This window comes from Erpetoichthys calabaricus, chromosome 4 (assembly GCF_900747795.2).
Source record: "Erpetoichthys calabaricus chromosome 4, fErpCal1.3, whole genome shotgun sequence".
NCBI classification, from domain to species: domain Eukaryota; kingdom Metazoa; phylum Chordata; class Cladistia; order Polypteriformes; family Polypteridae; genus Erpetoichthys; species Erpetoichthys calabaricus.
Genome location: NC_041397.2, coordinates 305,926,430 through 305,937,498, shown reverse-complemented (window position 1 = coordinate 305,937,498; position 11,069 = coordinate 305,926,430). Strand labels below are relative to the sequence as shown.

The window sequence follows — 11,069 nt, the reverse complement described above, 5'->3', positions numbered from 1 at the left end:
AACAGTCTTTTTTTCTTTATTCTTTGCCTATGATAACTTTTTACCCATTAAACAGGGTGCCACGGCAGACCCCTTGCCAACTTCCAGAGCGTGCGTGATGACATCCTTCCTCTTTTTAGAAGTTAACATAAGCGACACATTAACAGCATATGTGACAAACTGCTGCTCTGGACAATTAGAACGGTAAGTAACCATTAGACTGTAGATTCCCAATTCACACAAGGCAGGTCAGGTGTGTTAAAAATATTGCAGTTAAATGACTTCTGAAACCACTTCATCATTAACAAGAACAAGCCACAAGAGAAAACTGTTTTAGGTACAGCAGTGTCTCAGGTCCCCTGTGTGTTTGTTTCTCAATAAAAGGACCGAGTCAAAACAAATAGAGATGGACAAACCGAGGCCATGTTGGGCTTTCCTGCTTTATGTTATTTTATCAAAATGTTTCTAATTGCAGCAACAGAAATGAGGTTCCTCATGTTTCTCTTAAATTATTAGGCTTATCAATTAAATTAAAGGAGGAGAACACACAAAGAATACAGAACTGTAATGAGACGGATTTCACTGAGACACTTCAAAACTTAGGAAATGAACAAGACGCACAGTTTTGGAAGAACTGGGATTGTAGAAAAAATCTGAAAGGTATCTTTATGTATTTATTTAACAAGTAATGCAAGAATAGAATGACAAGTAATGCCTCCATATCTGCTACTGGTGACTGTATGGTAATGTTTTAATAAATTATCCCAGAAAATGTTCTTTAATTATGTATACTAATTTTTCTACATTGTCACCAGATAACTGTACACATTTTTGCCAACTTTAAACACATTTTGTGAAGCTATTGAAGTCCATTCTGTAGAAGTGTCCTGAATGCATTCTTAGTTTCTTTGTTGGATGCGTAGTGATGCCTACAAAGGTCTCCTTTAAATTTCAGAAAACAATTATCACCTTAAACAGCTTGTATACGTCAGTAAATTTCAATTGGAATAATATCATCTGCCATCAGAAACTCAATCACAACACGTTGTGTAAATCGCACTGATGAGGGTCCAGCACAGGTTTGCTATTTTATAGCAAACAATAAGAAAACAATCATTCATAATGACCTGCTGTGAACTGAGATGATAGCGGAGAACCACATAATGTATCACATATCACTGCTGCCCTCTGTAGATGAGATATGAAATTAGAAGTATTTGTTTTCATTCTACCCTCATACTATTATTTTGTACTGATTATTTTTTCATGTGGTCTAGTCAGGGTAGTCACTTTCCCATCGCTTCTCAGTCATATCTGCTAGAGATAAGTTCAAACACACTGTGTTGCTCTCTTTCTGCTGCTTTAAAAGCCATTTTCTGAATAGTTTGAATCTTTAGCAGGTATTTACAGTATTCTGTTATAAGTATTACTTGTCAAACTATAGAACACACTAGCAAGTTTGTGATTTATATATTTTACAGAAGTATTTTCCTGTTTATTGAAGTTGTCTTCTAATTGTTCAGTACTTATGTTAATGAATGTCCATGATACTGCGGTGGGTTGGCACCCTGCCCGGGATTGTTTCCTGCCTTGTGCCCTGTGTTGGCTGGGATTGGCTCCAGCAGACCCCCATGACCCTGTGTTCGGATTCAGCGGGTTGGAAAATAGATGGATGGATGGATGTCCATGATAGCAATAATGGTATGACAATGGCATTGTTTGAGTTACCTCTTAGGGAAGGTGAGCTACAGAATGTCTGAACCACATGGTGAAAAAAATTATTGGAGGTTCACCATCTTGTACATACATAAAAAGCTATCTCATACATTACTAAAACTATCTTGTAAAACTTCAATCAGTGCTAGAATAAAGTCCAGAGGAGAGCAGCAAGGCTGATTCTGGAATTGTGAGGTATGAGCTATAAATAGTTGAACTTTTTCATTGTAAGCAAACAAAGATTAAGAGTTGTCAAGAGTAAATGCTGGAAGAGGTGTTAGCGATACCTGCAGTGGGCACTCACCCTGTGGTCTGAATGTGGGAAATGGGCAAACTCTGTGAAAAAATGGCACCGTCCTCCAGATGAGACATAAAATTGAGGTCCTGACTCTCTGTGGTCACTCCTTTGTAAAGAGTAGGGTGTATCCCAGTCTCCAGACTAAGTTGCCCATCATGGCCTAGTCATTCTGGCCTCCTAATCATCCCCTGACTCTAACTGGCCAAGTGTCTCTCACCCCTTCACCACTTAACAGCTCATGTGTATTGAATGTACTGGTGAAAAATGGCTGCCGTCGCAACTCACAGGTGGAAGTTCCTCAATGGTGGTGGTTAAGTGACTCCCTACTCATTACAACAACAACAACAACATTTATTTATATAGCACATTTTCATACTTAAAAGTAGCTCAAAGTGCTTTACATAGTGAAGAAAAGAAAAATAAAGGATATAATAAGAAATTAAAATAAGACAACATTAGTTAACATAGAATAAGAGTAAGGTCCGATGGCCAGGGAGGACAGAAAAAACAAAAAAAAACTCCAGACGGCTGGAGAAAAAAATAAAATCTGTAGGGGTTCCAGGCCACAAGACCGCCCAGTCCTCTCTGGGCATTCTACCTAACATAAATGAAATAGTCCTCTTTGTATTTAGGGTTCTTATGGAAGGATTTGATGATGATGGTCATGCAGACTTCTGGCTTTTAATCCATCACTGTTGGAACATCACGGTGCTTTGAGTAGATGGTGGTGGCACCAGCCATCACCAAAAGGAAACCGGAAAAAGAAACAGAAGGGAGTAGGGGTTAGTACAGATTTTAGAGCCACCATGAATAGTTATTATAATGAATTGGATATACAGAGTATCAGGGTTTAAATTACAGTGAAGTTATGAGAAGGTCATGTTAAAGTAATGTGTTTTCAGCAGTTTTTTTAAAGTGCTCCACTGTATTAGTGAGGGTGAATTCCTATTGGCAGGCTATTCCAGATTTTAGGTGCATAACAGCAGAAGGCCGCCTCACCACTTCTTTTAAGTTTTGCTCTTGGAATTCTAAGGAGATACTCGTTTGAGGATCTGAGGTTACAATTTGGAATATAAGATGTCAGACATTCCGATATATAAGATGGGGCGAGATTATTTAAGGCTTTATAAACCATAAGCAGAATTTTAAAGTCAGTCCTGAATGACACAGGTAACCAGTGTGGTGACATCAAAACTGGAGAAATGTGCTCGGATTTTCTTTTCTTGGTTAGGATTCTAGCAGTTGCATTCTGCACTAGTTGCAAACGATTTGTCTTTTTTGGGTGGTCCTGAGAGGATTGCGTTACAGTAATCTAGTCGACTGAAAACAAACACGTGAACTAATTTCTCAGCATCTTTCAATGATATGAGGTCTAACTTTTGCTATGTTTCTTAAGTGAAAAAATGCTGTCCTAGTGATCTGATTAATATGCGATTTAAAATTCAGATTACAGTCAACAGTTACCCCTAAGCTTTTTACCTCTGTCTTGACTTTTAATCCTAATGTATCCAGTTTATTTCTAATAGCCTCATTGTATCTATTATTGCCAATCACTAAAATTTCAGTTTTCTCTTTATTTAGCTTGAGAAAGTTACTATTCATCTATTCAGAAATACAAGTAAGACATTGTGTTAGTGAAACAAGAGATTCGGGGTCATCATGTGCTATTGATAAATACAGCTGTGTGTCATCAGCATAGCTGTGGTAGCTCACGTTGTGCCCTGAGATAATCTGACCTGACGGAGGCATGTAGATTGAGAAGAGCAGTGGACCCAGGATAGAGCCTTGTGGAACACCATATAGGATATCATGTGTCTTTGAGTTGTAATTACCACAACTAACAAAGAATTTTCTCCCTACCAGGTAGGATTCAAACCAATTTAAGACGCTGCCAGAGAGGCCCACCCACTGACTAAGGCGATTCTTAAGAATATTATGATCAATGGTGTCAAATGTGGCACTCAGATCTAAGAGGATGAGAACAGATAAATGGCCTCTCTCTGTCATTTACTACTTTAACGAGTGCAGTTTCTGTGCTGTGATTTGTTCTAAAACCTGACTGAAATTTATCAAGAATAGCATGTTTATTGAGGTGCTCATTTAACTGTATAATGACTGCCTTCTCTAGAATTTTACTTAAGAAAGGCAGGTTAGAGATGGGTCTAAAATTTTCAAGAGCAGAGGGGTCAAGATTATTTTTCTTAAGTAGGGGTTTAACTACAGAAGTCTTAAGACAGTCTGGGAAGACCCCTGTATCTATTGACGAATTTACTATGTCAAGAATATTATCAATTAGCACGCCCGATACTTTGAAAAAATTAGTTGGTATTGGGTCAAGGACGCAGGTGGAGGGTTTCAGTTGGGAAATTATTTTATGTAAATCAGGTAAATCTATCCTAGTGAAAGAGTTTAATTTGTTTATAGCGGAGTACTGGGGTTTAGGAGGATCCTCAGTGTTGGGGAGATATACTATGTTATTTCTAATATCATTAATTTTTTGATTGAAAAATACAGCAATAGCCTCACAGGTTTTACTGGAAGTACTTAGGAGGCATTCCTTTGAGTTACCTGGGTTTAACAGACGGTCAATCATCGAGAATAAGACTCTGGGATTACTAGCATTGTTATTTATAATCTTAGAGAAATAGCAGCGCCTCTCAAGATGGACTGTGTTATTGTATTCTGTTATTTTAACCTTTAATATTTCATAGTGGATAGTTAAGTTTAGTCTTCCTCCATTTACGCTCAGCTCTACGGCATGTTCTCTTTAAATCAGACACTCTTTGGGTCTTCCATAGTATAACAATGCTAGAAGATTTTTTAACTGTCTTTTCAGGTGCAACTATGTCAACAGCAGCTCTCACCTTAATATTAAATCTTTCCACCTTACTATTTACATTATCCTCGCTATTATAGTTGGCACTATAAACGGAATGATTGCTTAGAATGTTTGAGTTTTAAAGCTGCTGAGTCAAAGAAGTGTTTAACAATATGTTTCTCATGAATGTTTTCTATCAATATTTCTATATTAAATAGTAGAAGAAAATGGTCTGATAGACCAATATCAATAATCTGCTTTACATCAACCTTTAGTCCTTTAGTAATTACTAAGTCTACCGTATGACCTGCTTAATGTGTAGGCTGATTAACGAGCTGTCTCAAATCAAAAAAGTCCAGGAGGTTCATGAATTCTTTTACTTTTTGGTCACACTGATTATCTAAAGGATAGGGATATCTCAAGCTCCCTTAATTTTTTTTTTTTTTTTTTTTTAGAAATGTGATTTTAGTTAATATTATTTTCATGTGATTTCCACCTCAGAAAGGTTCAAATAAAGACTGATAGCCTGCAGCAAGACCACCTTATGCTGTTGGAAAGCAACTTTCAGCCCGAGGCACAGATCAATAGAATAATAGCAGTGAAGTAGTTATGAGAATGTGTGCCCTAATGTAAAAGATGAAAAAAAATGTCACAAAGGACCCGAGATATTTAACTATTACTGTGAGGAAAAAAAGTGGCAATGCTGTGGACACCAGTGCATGAGCAACAGAAGTAAGGAGAACCTTTCTCAAAGGCCACTGATGTTGACCAAGCTCAATGGCGATTGCTTGGCACCCAATGCGACTCCTGGTGCAGAAGGAACTAAGTCTAAGTAAGTTAAGTGATTTTCTACACTGTGGTGTACTGGGTTGGTAACATCACTTTAAGAGTGGCCCACCAAATCAACAAGCTAATTAAAAGGGCAAGCTTAGTTATATATGCACTTTGGACTCCCTGAAGGTCGCAGCGAAGAAGAAAATGAAGAAAAACCTAAGTGCAATTATAAACAACGCTGCACATCTTCTCTCTGACACATTAACACTGAAGATGTTCAGCCAACAAATCATCTGTGTATTATATTCTGCCTTTCACGTCTATCTATCTATTGCATTAATTGGGGTGGGTTTTAGGTGGGAAAGTAAATAGGTATTTGGAGTTGTATTTTATTTTTAATTTTCTAATATATATTAATATTTTTCATTTATCTTCATTTTGTTTTTTCTGTATTTTGGTGTGAGACCCGAGTGGACATTGTGTTGGTCACTGGTTTTTAATTAGTGTTGTTGCTGCTGTAGGGGTGACAGCATATCATTCTTGTGCCTTTAGTTTAGTGATTTGAACATACATATTGAATAGCCCTTTTCTATTCTAAAGAAGAAATCTAAACGCTCATACTTTTTAGCCTTTCATTTGAGAACCAGCTGAAATCTTAATTTGGGCAGCAAATTGTAGGATAGCTAAAGTAATGCCTTTCACAATCAGTCATACATTTTGTGATATTAAACGGTTGGTCTAAGGCAGGGGTCACCAAACTTTTTTCACAGCGGGCCGGATAAATGAAAGAATGACAAGCGCGGGCCGCATAATCATTCTGTTCAATACTTATAAACCAGAACAAAAGCTCTGGAGAAAAAAGAGAAAAAACTAAGTTTAGATTTCCATGTTAATCATGGGTGAGTGGCATGAAATGCACAAAAAACAAAGACACTTAACATATTTATTTACTAAAATGTTATCAAAGAAGGCGACGTTAGCAAAAAGATAGTTACATCAGACCTAGTGTGCACATATCCGAATCTCACAGACTAAGCAGCAAAAAAGGTTAGTGAGATTTGTGAAACTGATGTTTGGCTTTCAAGATATCTCAATGTTCGGTTTGGAATTGCTGCATCCAATCAAGAGAATTGCTTTCAAATGTTCATCAGTCAATCTCGTTCGATGTGTTGACTTCACATACTTCATTTTTGAAAATGTTTGTTCACAGACATAAGTTGTTCCAAACACTGATGCCATACCAGCGGCAAATTTCTTCAGTTTCGGAAACTCAACATCAGGTAAGCAGTGGTAAAATTCAACAAGTTTTCCTTCTCTGTGCCTCTCTTTCAACACGTCATTTGCTTGCAAATCAATGAGCTCCAACTGTAGTTCAACTGGCACATCATCAAGGTTACAATCAAACAGATTCTGGAACAGAAGAATGTCACTCTCAATTCTGTCGAGATCTGAAAATCTCACCAAAAAATGCTTCTTCAAGTCACGAATAATCTTTTTCGGAAAATCGAGGTCGACATCTTCAGCGATTGTAGCGCAAAATTCTTTGAAACAGTGAAAATGAGAGACGTTTTCTCCTTCCAGTTGTGCTTCAAACAATGACGGCTTTCTCCAAAATCCTTTGATTCTGTACAGATCACAGACAAGGTTATCCTTTCCCTGAAGTTTCAAGTTCAGTTCATTCATGTGGGATGTGATGTCGACCAAAAATTACAACTTTGACAGCCAGGTAGAATCTGACAGTTGTGGATCAGCTCATTCTTTTTCAGTGAGAAAAACACCTATTTCGTTTTGGAGCTTGTAAAAACAAAACAGGACTTTACCACAACTGAGCCACTTCGCTGCTGTGTGATAAGGCAAGTCACAGAAATCAGAATCAATTTCTTCAAGAAAGGCCTGAAACTGACGGTGATTAAGTGCATGTCCCCGAATGAAGTTCACAGCAGAAACTACTGGTTTCAGTACACAAGAAATATCTAAGTCTTTACCACAAAGTGCTTGCTGATGTATGATGCAGTGTATGAACAGAGCGTCCGGAATTTGCAAATCTTCCAACTGAGTCCGGATCTGCCCCACCAGAACCTTCCTCACTCCAGCCATGTTTTTTCCTCCATCAACTATAACACCTCGAAGCTGATTCCACTGAAGGTTGTAGTCTTGCAAAGTTTTCTGCACTTCCAGTTGTTGTTCCATGCATGCTGCAAATGGATGACAACTCTTCCGTTATCTGAAAGTCCAAATTGACACCATGAATGAACACGAGAAGTTGTGACATACTCGAGAGATCAGTAGACTCATCCAGCACCAGAGAATACAACAAGAAGTTCCTAGCTTTCTCGCGTATCTGTAGCATTATGTTCTCCAAGTTCTTCTATTCTCTGCACAACTGAACTTGCCGAAAGGCTGATACTTCCAAACAAATCGTCTTTCTCAGGACACAAGTCATTTGCTGCTTCCATCATACACTCTTTGATGAAGTTGCCATCAGTAAATGGTTTTCCTCGCTCTGCCATCTTATGCACTATTTTGTAACTTGTACGAGTGACAGATTCATTTTCAGCAAACTTTCTCGTGAAGAGATTTCTTTGAGTTTCTAAACCACGTTTCATGGACTCATATTTCTCAGCCTAACTTTCCAGATAACCTTGAATATGTTGATAGATGTTTTGTTTCATAGTGATGCTGAAGATTGTTCTCTTTCAAAACGACAACACTTTCGCTGCATACCACGCAACTAGCTTTCTGGTTATTTGTTTCCACAAAGAAGTACTTTACTCCCCATTCTTCATTGAAAACGCGACACTCGGCGTCTGCTTTTCTTTTCTTAGTAGCCATAACAAAGGGTGGAGAAAACGGGATCTGAAAATGAAAAAGACATTGAATTAGAAAAATAAAGAATTTTTACAAATATTTTTTTATACTATATTTCAATTTACACCTATATATATATACAGTAATCCCTCGCTATATCGCACTTCGCCTTTCGCGGGTTCACTCCATCGCAGATTTTATATGTAAGCATATTTAAATATATATCGCAGATTTTTCGCTGCTTCGCGGGTTTCTGAGGACAATGGGTCTTTTAATTTCTGGTACATGCTTCCTCAGTTGGTTTTCCCAGTTGATTTCATACAAGGGACGCTATTGGCAGATGGCTGAGAAGCTACCCAGCTTACTTTTCTCTGTCTCTTGTGCTGACTTTCTCTGATCCTGACGTAGGGGGATTGAGCAGGGGGGCTGTTCGCACACCTAGACGATACGGACGCTCGTCTAAAAATGCTGAAAGATTATCTTCACGTTGCTATCTTTTGTGCAGCTGCTTCCTGAAACGACATGCTGAATGGTGCTTCGCATACTTAAAAGCACGAAGGGCACATATTGATTTTTTTATCTGTCTCTCTCTCTGCTCCTGACGGAGGGGGTGTGAGCTGCCGCCTTCAACAGCTTTGTGCCGCGGTGTTTCGCATACTTAAAAGCCAAACAGCCCTATTGATTTGTTTGCTCCTTTGAAGAGGAAGATATGTTTTGCATTCTTTTAATTGTGAGACTGAACTGTCATCTCTGTCTTGTCATGGAGCACAGTTTAAACTTTTGAAAAAGAGACAAATGTTTGTTTGCAGTGTTTGAATAACGTTCCTGTCTCTCTACAACCTCCTGTGTTTCTGCACAAATCTGTGATCCAAGCATGACAATATAAAAATAACCATATAAACATATGGTTTCTACTTCGCGGATTTTCTTATTTTGCGGGTGGCTCTGGAACGCAACCCCCGCGATGGAGGAGGGATTACTGTGTATATATATATAAATAACTCTGCCATAATTTTTTCTGAAAGATTCAAAAAATACTCAGTAAACTGTGTTCTTTCGAATGGTAGTATGAATAAACCGAAAAAAACACCTTTAATTTTTCAGAGGATCTCCCCCTTAATGTGATATATAAAATATATAATATTCATATTATATATTTGTAACAAATAAATTAAATTTCTAATTAATAAAATACTAATAGGAAATATCTCCTAATATTCTAAACATAATATTTAAATTTAAATTGTATCACCACATCTCATGTTCCATACGTTTTATCAAGCAAATTCAAGTACCGTCAGCAAGCCTGATGAACAGACCTCCGGCCCACGGGCCGTAGTTTGGTGACCCCTGGTCTAAGGTGTGCTGTTAGCTTCTCACTTGACATCTACTGGTTTCTCCAAAGATTCATAGAGTATACCATTTCCCATGAGGTTATGTGACAGATACCCTAATATTTGTTTTTATTATTGTTTAGATTTATGAAGATGAATGACGCTACCATCGCCGACTCAGAATTTATACCATTGAAACAAACCAGTAGACCTTTACGATTTGTGTTCTTTCATTCATCTGCTTCTTTTGAATGTTAGTTTGCGGTGTGCTTTTAGTGTCTACTGTTTCTTCAAACGTTCATATAGTATACTATCTCCCACCGGGTTACGTATTAGATATTCTAATATTTGTTTTGATTGCTTTTTAGATTTATGAAAATGAAGAACGCAACCATCACTGTCTCAGAATTTATACTTCAATGTGCCATTGAATCAAACCAGAAGACCATTATGATTTTTGCTCTCGTATTCATCTACTTCATATCCATGTTTGGAAATTTACTGGTGATCTTGGTAATAATCCTGAACCCTCAACTCCATGCTCCAATGTACATTTACATCGGCACCTTGGCGGTGATAGACCTAGCAAATGGCTCAATTCTCATCCCAAAAATGCTGTCTGTCCTTCTGCTCAGCTCTTCAGTGGTGCCTTATACAGCCTGTGTGTTGCAGATATTTCTTTTAATTCATGTTGAGGAAATGGAATCCCTTCTCTTAGCGTTGATGGCCTTTGATCGCTACATAGCTGTTGTTTATCCTTTGCAGTACCCTTTAGCCATTACTAATAAAAAAGTTGTCATTAGTCTCTTAGTGTTAAATATTTTTGCAATATGTTTCAAATTGCATATCCCTGTTTTTGCTTCAGAGCTATCATTTTGTCATACCAATATCCTTCCTTTCTGTTTTTGTGATTATACTACCCTGGTCCAGGTGTCATGTACTGACGATCCCAAATACTTAATACCCATGATTACTGGTGCAGTTGTCTATGGTGTCTCCCCACTGATTTTAATTCTCTTATCTTACAGTCGGATTGCTATTGAAGCCCTGAGAGTTACTTCAGCAGGTGGGAAAAGTAAGGTCTTCAGCACTTGTGTGACCCACCTGCTTGTGGTCGGACTTTTTCACATTCCACTTGCATTTTTTTATATATTGCCAGGAGCGGGAGTCACAATTACAAGAGAAACTTACAATGTGATATTTATTCTTGGAAATGCAGTGCCGTCTATGTTGAACCCAATTATCTACAGTTTTAGGAATCAAGAAATAAATAAAAGCATTCACAAACTCTTTATTAGGAGAAGATCAACTCCTATAAGGAGGAAATAAAATATTTACTTCA

General features: G+C 37.8%; 1 protein-coding gene across 2 annotated transcripts in view; it reads left to right on the top strand.

Annotated features, from left to right (window-relative positions):
• Positions 1–420: 420 nt before the first annotated feature.
• Positions 421–11,069, top strand: part of LOC127527357 (olfactory receptor 1468-like) — a 67,959-nt gene continuing 57,310 nt past the window's right edge. Inside the window, exon 1 of one of the 2 annotated variants that reach the window (XM_051925920.1) lies at positions 421–639. The gene's annotated coding sequence lies outside the window, so the exon portion shown is untranslated. The remainder of the gene's footprint in view (positions 640–11,069) is intronic. The other variant, XM_051925919.1, reaches the window with a different exon arrangement.